Below are 11,898 nucleotides of genomic sequence, written 5' to 3'. Positions count from 1 at the left end.
AAAAAATAAACAGGACACACACATGCTAGCTGTGCGCGCGCAACGTTTTCTGCAAAACGGAGCGTTTTCCCGACACAAAAGGTCGTGAAGGTTTTCCGTGTGTCGAAGGAAGGCGAGCGTATAACCTCACACTGCTAGCGGTTCCGTTAGGGTGAAGGTTTGTTCAAACGTGAACACTTTTTATAACCTCTCGCAGAGTGACAGGAAAACGTTCCTTGCATGCTTCGGCGCACATTAAGAAACTGTAGCTGGTCAAGGGTGATTCACTCTGATTCACAGTGCGAATCTGTGATACACGGATTCACACACTGTGTATCACACCCCTGGTGAAACTTTAGCCCTTCTAACATCATCAAAAACATTATTTTCGAATATTTATACAAAAGTCTTCGAGGCTTGTAAAGTTGATATTCTGCGAACCGATGACTGCGAAATTGGGAGGGGGGTAACCAGAGTGGTAATCAAACAGATCAACGAGCAGTTGATCTGCGGCTTGGACATCGGTGACCATTATTGCACTCCTTGTAGCAGATTGTTGTGTAGTTTTGGCTCCACCTATAACTTCAGACAGAGCTTAAGACTTGCCAATGCCACTTGACTCATAAGTTACAGTTTGCGTGACTTGACTGCATTGTTTGTTCCATGCAGCACGGTGTTTATCGTCTTCTGTGAGGGAGAACAGTGTTTGACGCGTTTTCTGTGTAGGAACATTCTACACAGTGGTCTAAACTGTTGTTCTGAAGGCGTTTGGTAACAACATCGTGTATTGGGGTGCGACAGGGTATAAGCTTGTAACTATACGTTTCTTTTCCGTATACGCCCATGCAGTGTGGTGAGGCATTACGAGACAAGCATTTGGGCCAGGCACGTACCCAGGGGGGGGGGGGCCCGGGGGGGCCCGGGCCCCCCCCCCCCCGAAATCAGGTGGCATACGCCCCCCCCCCCCCCCCGTCCCCACCCACGCCACCACTCCTCACACATTCCTAAAGCGCCGCCAGATCAATGTTGAGACTTGGCAGCTGTTCATCGGTCAGCATTGTGCTGCCTTTTTCACTCCTTTTAGATGGCGGTAGTTATCGGCATCTCTTGTAATGTGAAGGACAGTTTTCCCATAGATTCCGCACCCGCGCGATTAACTCGAGATGCGTTCAGTTGTCACCATCTATTCAACCGTCACGCGCATAGCTGTTGCTTTTGTTAGTTCAACCTTCTTTGTTTAGGCTGGTCCTGGGACCAGGAGAGGGATGCGGCTGTTACTCAGCTGGTCTGTGCTCTCATAGAACGAGTTGCGGCCGGAGCAAACGCCAATTGCCTTTAACTTATCCCTTTGCTTAATTATTTCGTTGAGTTACGGCTCACCGCGACGCTGGCAGATGCCCGGAACCATTTACACGTGATATGGGTGAGATAAGGTGGGAAATAAAATAATGTGAAAGAGCGTCCATCATGAAACCCTGCAATAACCCTTAAACCCATAAGCAAGATGACTGTCGCCCGTTACGTCGTCTGTTTTTCCCTAATTGTATAGCTTTTTTCGTGCAAAATTGGCAACTGGAAACAAAAATCGCAAGGAGTTGAGAAATTAAGCGATCTACTAATGAGAGAGCCAAGGCAACAACCAAACTGCAAGCAAAAGCGAATAATAAAAAAAGTTAACCGTTGTTTATGAGAATATTTATAGATCAACATATTTTTATTTAAAAAGGAAGTAGAGAAAACGCCGCCGAAAGTGGAGAACAATTACTTGTTTTGAATGACGCTTCCACAGTTATCGGTCGAACTGCCGCACGTAGCCACTTCTCTGCTGTGCTTATGTGGGTGTTTTTCTAACCTTTCGCGGTGAGCGCAGTACGTCTAGAATCGCAGAGTCCTGCGCTCTACGCGGTTGTATGGGACTGGCGGCCGCACAGCGTTACGCAATTCGCGGAATTGTCAAAACTGATCAACAAGGCGAATATAACTGATATTCGAAACTATAACATGAGAAAGACTGAAGAAGCCGTAAGAAATGAACGCAGCCTGAAATCAGGAAAAAGAAACCTGGCATAGGACAAACCATGATGTATGCACTAAGAGATAAGAAGGATAATATCATCAGCAATCTCGAAGATATAGTAAACGCAGCGGAAAAATTCTAAGCTGAACTGTATACAGTACCCAGAGGAGTCACGATACCTCACTTAGAAACAGTAGTGAACAGGATACAGAAACTCTCCTATAACTAGCGATGAGGTCAGAAGGGCCCTGCAAGACATGAAACGATGAAGAGCGGGAGGAGAAGGTGGAATAACAATTGATTTAATCAAAGATGAAGAAGACATAATGCTTGGAAAACTGGCGGATCTTTATACGAAGTGTCTATCAACTGCAAGGGTCCCCGAAAACTGGAAGAATGCAGACATTATACTAATCCACAAAAGAGGAGACGTTAAAGAATTGAAAAATTATGGGACCATTAGCTTGCTCCCAGTATTATATAAAATATTTACCAAAATAATCTCTAATAGAATAAGGGCAACACTGGAATTTCTCAAGCAAGGGAACAGGCTGGCTTCAGGAAGAGATACTTTACAATGGATCACATCCATGTCATCAATCAGGTTATCGCGAAATCTGCAGAGTACAATAAGCCTCTCTATGTGACTTATATAGATTACGAAAAGGCATTTGATTCAGTAGAGATACCAGCAATCATAGAGGCACTACGTAATCAAGGAGTAAACTACGTAATCAAGGAGTAAAAAGCTTGGAAAATATGGCTACATGCGTGTGGTATTTGTCTGTTTGAACGAGGCGCGTAGGAGCCGTCACTTCAAAAAAGAGGAGGGAGAACGAACTGGGCTCGCGCTGTGAATCTAACCGGTCAGCGCTGCAACCGTTGTAAATATAATCTGTAAATAGTTTCTCGTCTTACTGACTCGTTCTTCGCGTAAGAATATCTACAGAGGTTCTACAGCTACCTTAATTCTACAGAAGAAAAGTAGGGAGATACCTACAGAGAAAGGGGTCAGACAGGGAGACAATTTCTCCAAAGCTATTCACTGCGTGCTTAGAAGAATTCAAGCTATTAAACTGGAAAGGCTTAGGAGTAAAGATCGATGGCAGATATCTCAGCAACCTTCGGTTTGCCGATGACATTGTTCTATTCAACAACAATGCAGACGAGTTACAACAAATGATTGGAGACCTTAACAGAGAGAGTGTAAGAGTGGGGTTGAATATTATTATGCAGAAGATGAAGATGATAAATAGCCGGGCAAAGGAACAAGAGATCAGGATCGCCAGTCGGCCACTAGAGACTGTGAAGGAGTACGTTTACCTAGGTCAATTAATCACAGGGAACGATGATCATGAGAAGGAAATTCACAGAAGAATAAAAATAGGTTGGATCGCATACGGCAGACATTGCCAGCTCCTGACTAGAAGCTTACGATTATTATTGAAAAGTAAGGTGTGCAATCAGTGCATTTTGCCAGTGCTGACATATGGGGCAGAGACTTGAGAGCAAGTTAAGGTCCGCGCAAAGAGCGATCGAACGAAGATTCCTGGGCATAACGTTAAGAGAGAGAAAGAGAGCGGTTTGGATCAGAGAGCGAACCAGTATAGACGATATTCTAATTGACATCAAGAGGAAAAAATGTAGCTAGGCAGGTCATGTAATGCGCTGGTTAGATAACTGTGGGACCATTAGGGCTACAGAATGGGTACCAAGAGAAGGGAAACGCAATCGAGGACAAGACACTAGGTGGAGCGATGAAATTAGGAAATTCGTGGGCGCTGGTTGGAATCGGTTGGCGCAGGACAGGCGTAATTGGAGATCGCAGGGAGAAGCCTTCGTCCTGCAGTGGACATAAAACAGGCTCATGATGATGATGATGATTGACGACGATGACGACGATGATGATGATGATGATGGTAGAGGTGGTGGTGGGCCCCCTCCGAAAAAAAATCCTGGGTACGTGCCTGATTTGGGCATTGGTCTCTTTTTTTTTGTCTCATCTTCCCTCGACGTTATCATTCTAGAATGCAGGGTCAACTAACTTGACCACCTGCATTTGCTCAATTCCATCACCCTCTCCCGAACGGTCAAAGTGAGAAAGGTGAGGGACACACGATTTTGTACAGCGAGTGCTAGACGGCGGTTCTCGTCCACTGCTCTCGTTCGACGAGCAGCGCGATGGAACCGGCGCCGCTTGTGCAGTGCAGCCAATTGTCGGGCGCTGGCCGCACTGCGGCGGCGCTTTGCGGCGGGCGTAGCGCAGCGCGTGGTCGAATGCGAGGCAAACACGATGCTCGGCACGCGACTCCAGTCCCACACCTGGTGCGCAATCTCCGTGATGTGCTGCGGCTATGCGACGTGGCCTGCGTGTTGTCCGATCTGCATGCGTCACGCGAAATCACCAGCGGACGGTGTGCGTAACCCCGCAGCGTCTGCGTGCCGTAACCAGTTTAAATACGCGCCCCTCGAGCGGCCCGTTCGAGCTCCTTTCCGTGTGTACGTAAAACACAAACCGAGCCAAGTGTAATAATGTCTCGCGCTGTGCGGGCATGTCCACGTTATAATCCCATCGCTGAGAACGAAGTGCTGCGCCACTCTTTAGTCGCGTGCATTTGAGGCGTGGCTGCTGTTACCGACGTCGCGAAATATTGTCGCGTTCAAACGCTGCTTACCTTCCCGCGATTCGTGTAAGAGAAACCGAGAGCAAGCGAAACACTATGCTCCCACGTGGCCTGGCGAATTAGAGTGGAAGAGACATAAGCGGCATGCAGGTTACGATGCTGTAGTGTTATATATGAGGCTATATATAGTGTTTGTCTATTGTCCTTTAATATAGCATATCTTAAGAACGAGCGATAACGTTGGGCTCTAGGTGTCGATAACTGACCAAGTCCCTTGTTTCGAAGAGCAGCACGGGATGTTTCATTTTGCCTTCAAGAAAACTTATCCTGTTCATCAATGGCGTCGACCAAACACGGCATGGTGTAGTGGTGCTTTTAATTCGCGGTAAAGAAGGAGAAGCATTGTCATTGAGCCGACAGTAGTGCGAAAACGCAAAGGTAACCCATTGAGGTTCTACTGTACATTCAGTTTTTCATCAGAACGACGGCTTTTTTTTTTCCTTACTTGGATTTTTTTCTACCTTGCGGATTTCTGAAGACCGCCCCCTCCCTGTGGTTTGCAGCCCCGTGTCTTACGCATATTTCTTCTTTCTTTACGAATGGTCGTGCACAGCGTTGTCCCATATCATATGTTTTACGCTCAGCGTTCTTTATATCTTGTCGATAATTCCATCTCGATCATCAGAATTCTAGAGATGTATATATGAAGACTGAATGCACTGTCTAAATTTCATAGAGACCGCCTACAAACATTCTACAGATTTCGTCTATGTAGGGCCATTAGTTATAGACCATCGAGAAATGATTTATGGTTTTACGATCTTTCACTTTCCCTAAGCCATTGGTTATAAGGTGTTTACAGGATATGCGCCGGTAAAAAGTCCGCAGAGAGCACGATAACTTATATGCAGAAAGAATGTAGGCAGTCCAAATTTAATTTTAAGGGCACAGTCATAGGTATAGTTCCGAAGTGTGCTAAATTATACATTGGCGTTTCATCTAATTTTTGTCCCTTAAGTGCGCAGGGAAAGCTTTTGAGGAAATCATAACTGAAACGCCAATTTCCGAAAGCCGGTTGGTCTGTTGTCTAATGAGGACGTATACCTGCGTTTCTCGCGTATCTCGGAACAAGGGGCCTGCAGCAGAAGTCGCATCTAGATCCCACGAGTATCGCTTAAAGCGAATCCCATCGTACCGGTAACGTAAGCTCTTTCCGCCGACACCAAGTTATAGCTGGACATCGGATTCGCCTGCTGGTTGGCTTATTTCTTTTTTTCTCCAGCTGCCCGCTGGTGAGCTACACTGAGTTGAACTGTAGCTCTGTGTGCACGTGCCTTTATGCGATGTGTGTCATCGGAGTGGCGTGTTAGGCATAAGGATGCGGCGCTCAAAAATGGCAAAGCGCGCGATGGCAACAGCCGCTCTCTGAGATGTATACTGGTCAGCCCTCGCGTGCGAGCTGGGCTTATTTCTCGCAACAACTAGGCGGGAAGGCTGACCGCCGCCGACTTTCTCAGCGCAATCCCATAAGCAACATTGCCGAGGAGCTTAAAAGTGCCACCTGCTAAAATGAAGGCAAGGAGCGTCGTTTCTTACGTTAACAATTCATCCCAAAAGGTCAAGAAAATGGCACAAAATGTAGACTTTAATCTGTTTTTCAGCCTTTCGCAGGCGCATAGAAACTAGGAAAATCCCAGCACTGGAGAAATGTGAAGGTCACACCAGACCAGACAGCTTGACAAGTATCACAACTTGTTGCTGCGCTTGTTGGTTCATGCTTTTGTCGACGTTGAGAACGTGAACTATAAAGGAAACTGTATTTATTTTTGTAACACCCGTGTACTTAGATTTAGGTGCACGTTAAAGAACCCCAGGTGGTCCGCATGTCAGGAGGTTCCCACTACGGCGTGCCTCACAGTCAGAAAGTGGTTTTGGCGCTTAAAACCCCATAATTAATTATATGCCCCATTATGCGAAAATCCAGTTTTGTACTCGGCGGTGTGACCGAAGGATGGTAGCAAAAATGTCCGACGGCGCAAGGAGTAAAAATGCGTCAAAAAATGCTCGGATTGACATCAAATTTCTAGGGGAGGTTCCTGTAAATAAATGCCTTTGAAAACAATGTTAGGTATAATTCGGTCTGGGTAGGAATCGAACCCGGGCTTCCGGGGCGGGAGACGCACGCTTGGCCGACGCCACGGCGGCTCCACGGTTCTGCGCTCACTATAAAGGTGCGCCTGCGTGCGTCATTGCACACGTCACGTCGACGCTATCTGGCTGACCGAAGGTGTGGCTATTGTGCGTGCGTCATTGGGAACAAGACGGCTCAGCCAGTGTGGAGGAGGTGTCGCCACGTCATGAGTGTGTAAAATGAGCGCGTTCATGACGTTCCGAGGTCTAAAAACGGCATAATGCTTTGGCATTCCCACGCGTAAAAAGTCTTAAATGTATCTGCCAAATTTATTTGTGTGTGTACGTGTCCGTAAAATTCCGTCTGTTTGTGCGCGTGAGAGGTTGTCTCGAAGCTTGACCCGGCGTTACTCTTGGGAATAGCCTGGCATTGTCGGCGAGGCTGCAGGCGTCACTGCCTGGTCGCCATGGTCTACCGGACGCCTGCAGCCCGCCGACAACGCCACGCTATACCCAAGAGTAACGCCGGTCGAAGTTAGAAAAACAGGCGTCGTAACAACTGCTGGCAGCGGTGGGATCTTTTTCCTGTTCGGCAATCAATGTGGCAGGGCTTACATTCAACAACTTTCTTCTGCATTCTGCCTCTCGAGGTGCAATTTGAGTTAGTTGCCGGCCGGCCGTTGCTAATGCCTCATTTGGTGCACCTGATAAACACGCCGCCTCATTTGGTTTTTGTGACACTGGCTATCTCGTCCTTGGTTCCAGCCTTTATGCATAGATCCGTTCTTCCAATGAATCACCAGTCGACAGTCAGCGCTCGTGTCTCGCGAGGTTTCCACTATTTACAAGTTGTCGGGCCCTCGGCGAGGCAAGCGTCTTCCGAGGCCGTTACGAGATGAAGAGTTTGACGGAAACCCGTCTGGTCTGGAGGAGACATTGTAACTAGTTGAAATAAAGATGTCAAACGCACTGGCTGAACACTCAGAAACGACCAATCATGGAATCGATTGGGACAATGTAAGAATCATTGACAAAGAAAAGAATTTCTCTTCGCGACTTGATCTTGCAAATCTTTGATCATCTAGACAACTGAGCGCACACTCAGTCGCAACGACGCCAACTTTCCACGCGTCTTGAACGTACGTAACCAGATTTTCGTCTCGATCATCCTCTCATAAACAAGGCTCCCGTGTGGGCGCCGAAACGTCTTCTTTATTTCGAAGTCTTATGGTCGGCGTCCAAATTCCGACTGTACTTCCAAAGACCATCGTAAAGAACGTGTCGCGCTGGTAAGGTCCGCGTGGCTTCCGACGTTCGCGGGGCAGGCGGCCACTTGTCGGCGGCGCGAATCAGTGTACAACTGGACCAAACAAGCGCGGTTTCGCCGGGGCCCGCGACCGGAAATTGGCAACGCCGTAGATTGAATCCGCCGCCGCCGCCACGGCGCCTAGATTAGGCTGAGCCGGAAAGGCCCGGCTGAGCAGCGACCGTGGCACAGCGGATGCAGCTATGGATCTCGATGAGCGTCAAGGCAAATCACATCACGGACTGCCGAGAGCTGCCTGGAGTGGGACCGCGAACGACGCCGCGGGGGCGGCACGCCGCTCGCGACGCTCGGCCCGAAGCGCGGCGTTCGGCGGCGCGTGACACGCTGTCGTCGCCGGAACGATTCAGTCGGTTGTGGCGCGTGTCGGATGAAACGTTAAATTCTGCCAGCACTCGGGAGCCGAGCTTCTGTAGAGAACCTCGATTATTTTAGCAAAGATCGCCTGAAATTTGTAATCTATTAAGCGTTTGAAGTGTACCAGTTTACGGCTTCAGCGAAGCTAACTCCCGCTAGTCTTTCAAATGTTGTATTCATGGTATATATGATTATGGCATGTGTAAATTTCTTCCAGTTTGAATAACTTACCCAGCTCACATTGCATGTTGTGACATCTTTTTCATTGCGATGTTTTCGTGGTTTTCTTTTTTCACTCTGATGTTCGGCTATGTTTTTTTTTTGAAAGATTAATGGAGATTTAATAAGTTATCGTAAGTTCCTTTTCATTTCATCAAACCGCATAAAAGACGGTTCACTGATACTGACCCAAAATATTTTTTTTTCTGTTTTCTTGTGCATTCCAGCTAGTATACGCCAGAGCAGCTCTTTCACAGCCACGGGTGCTCCATGCGGCGGGCACAAAAGCAGCGCTAGGTCATCGAAGCGAGCGCGACGCCACTAATTCGGCACCTTCGAACGCGTCTTATCCATAGCACGGCCCCACTTAAATTTCGTTCAATTGTTATGGATTCCAGGGAACTGAGAAATTCATCTTAATGAAACAGCTGAATCGCTTGTGCGCGCCTCCTTAATTAAATGGTGCGGTGGTCTCTGTGCGGCCGGCTACTGCTCGTATCACTGCTGCCAGGCTTGATCGGATGCAGAAAAAGCATCTCATCCATGGAGAACTTTGCATCTAAATTACTCTTGAAACCGGCAATGGTGTCCTGTACCTGACAATTCCAAGTTCTATTTACAAGTCTGCGTGACCGTGTTACAGCGCTTAAAGTTTACTTGCACAGATCTGGTCTGGCGGTATCCCCTTTATGCTGTCTCTGCAATGAGGCGGAATCAATCGATCGCTTTCAATCTATAGAAGCCAACGACAACGATAGTTGGAAGTTCCGCTTGCTAGTCTTGGACTAACGTTATGCGCTACTCTTCTACTCTCACTTGAAGCATAAGTATACAGCCACAGAAACGCTTGCCGAGTCATTTATATACAGGATGTTTCCACGAAGACTAAGCAATATTTAAAAATAGCTGTTTTGAAATAAAACGATGGTTCCTTCGGAGACAGGCTGTCAGTGTGGCGGGTGATACGCTACCACTGATACGCCACCACAGGGTGACGGGTAATACGGGGTAATTATTCATTAATCAATAAAAATATAATAATTAACTTCTATACATTTAGTTTCAGAGTGCTCATCATAATTCCGAAATTGGGGCGAGCTCTCCGTACGCGCCTTATGAACTTTTGTATTTGGAAAAGTACAATTACCCGCGTAACTGTGGCACGACGAATTTCGGCTGTCAGAGCGCTCGAAACCGAAACTGGGAGGGTGTACAGCGAGCGCAGAGCCGCCTCACCCCCCCCCCCCCCCCCCACCTCGAGGTGACGTTCTGCTTACGTCACCCGGAAGCGGGTGTAGACACACACACACACTACAGTGCAGTCAGCAGAAATTTATTTCGTTCCATTTTTATTCAATAATAACAGGCACTTACCACTACTACAGTTTTTTGTGTTCATTCCAATCGGTTCAGCGGTTGCCGTCTCTTCATTTATTGTGCGTTGAAGTAAGGCATCGGAGTTTTTTTCCGAGATGAAACTTCACTTAACTCCCACCGTGCGTATAAATCGTAGGGCGTTACAGAGTTGGGCAGGGAGCAAATGTGTACGAGTTGGTTTTTATGCGTTGCATATTGCAATCACTCAGTTCAGCCAATTGGGCGCGGCCGGGCAGCCACCATTGACCTTGAGCGCAACCACGTGACGTGACGTCACGACAGCCGGTGGAAAAGCTGGGCCCCAACTCGCGCAATATGCAACGCATTCTTGGCTTAACCAAGCTAAGCCTGGCCATTTTTTGTTGAGACATGAAAGAGCAACACCGAATTAGTTCATTCCGATGTAGGGTTTTTCATAGTTATTATTATTATTATGTTTAGTTAGATTTATTTTACGGAAAAGAGGACTAGAATAGAAATTTCGGTGGGGCAACGTGCCCAGTGTGGCGTAGCCCCTTGGCTACGCCACTGGGAACTCTAACGGGGGGGGGGGGGGGGGGCAGCACTTGTTCTCGTGCCTTGTCTGGCTTACCAAAGCTCCGCTTGCAGCAACAACACGTACAACCAAAAAGTGTAGTTTGCCGAATCGGCCTAATTTGCTATTCCGACGTATTGTCATTTTCACACAGGGCGCAGAATAAAAACGGAGGAGAGCTGTGTTCCAAGCAGCTGGGAGGGAGAGCCTCTTTCGCTTCGGAACTCTATGCGCTTGGTGACACAACGTGTGGCGAGCTCGCACGCTTCCGGCGCGGGCGATCCGTGCGCGTGCGATCCACCACCGGAAGGCGCTGCTGCGATTACACACGGCGTGGTGTCGCCGCTCACACGAGCCGCTACAAGTTGTCCGCGAGCGAGGACAAAGGACGCCGCCCCGCTGCGCAAGACGACGCGCGTCCGATGGCGTCTCGCAGGCCTTCCTTTCACTGAACGCACAAGAAGTGGAACGGCGGGGCACGCATTCCACGACAAGTGCCCCGAATTCTTCGGGAAGCTTTCCCTCTCGTATAGAGCAGCGAGCCAGATTTATCATTTCAATTCACCAGCGCTCCAGTTTGTGGGATGTATAGTGTTAGTCTTGAAAAAGAAAATTATAATCCACTCGAACGTAGCACAAAGCTACGAAAGAAACCCATAAATGCTCACGCACTATATAGGCCCACCCGACACCGATTTCGGATTGCCGACTGTCGGTGACAGCGTTTTTTGCCTTCGTGTCGGCGCCTCTGTCACACTGCACCGGCGCCGACAATCTGCCGACGGTCGGCGGAAAGCTTGGCGTCGGTACAAAGTGACGGAGGCGCCGACACGAAGGCAAAAGACGCTGTCACCGACAGTCGGCAATCCGAAATCGGTGTCGGGCCGGCCTATAGTGTGAGTGAGCCTTAAGGACTTCTCTGAAAGTGCCATTCAGAGAAACCCGTTTATATAGATGCGTGCTACGTTGGGCTAGAAGTCGCGAACCTTCCTTCAACTTGCGGGATTCCGCAGAACTGATTTTCCAGTAGTCTGCCTTCTAAGCAAGTGCGCTGTTGTTGAAATGACCAACCAACTAATCCACCAATACGTACTGAGCAGTTTCTTTTTGTTTTGTTTTTGTTAACCTCGCTGCTTTTCTTTCTTCGTGTGTTAAAGATTAGGACTGCCAGACTTTAGAGAGAGCACGTAATTGATCTTTGCCGTCAGAACCAGAAGCAGCTGCGAAAAGGGATAATACTGCTCGATGCTGTTACGCCGCTTAGAATGAAGGTAACACCCTTGTTATGTACAAGTTGTGCACGCTACGTACGTGCACCGAGGTGCCAAACGACACC

This window comes from Dermacentor albipictus, chromosome 6, assembly GCF_038994185.2.
Source record: "Dermacentor albipictus isolate Rhodes 1998 colony chromosome 6, USDA_Dalb.pri_finalv2, whole genome shotgun sequence".
NCBI classification, from domain to species: domain Eukaryota; kingdom Metazoa; phylum Arthropoda; class Arachnida; order Ixodida; family Ixodidae; genus Dermacentor; species Dermacentor albipictus.
Note: the sequence above shows the minus strand (reverse complement) of the source record.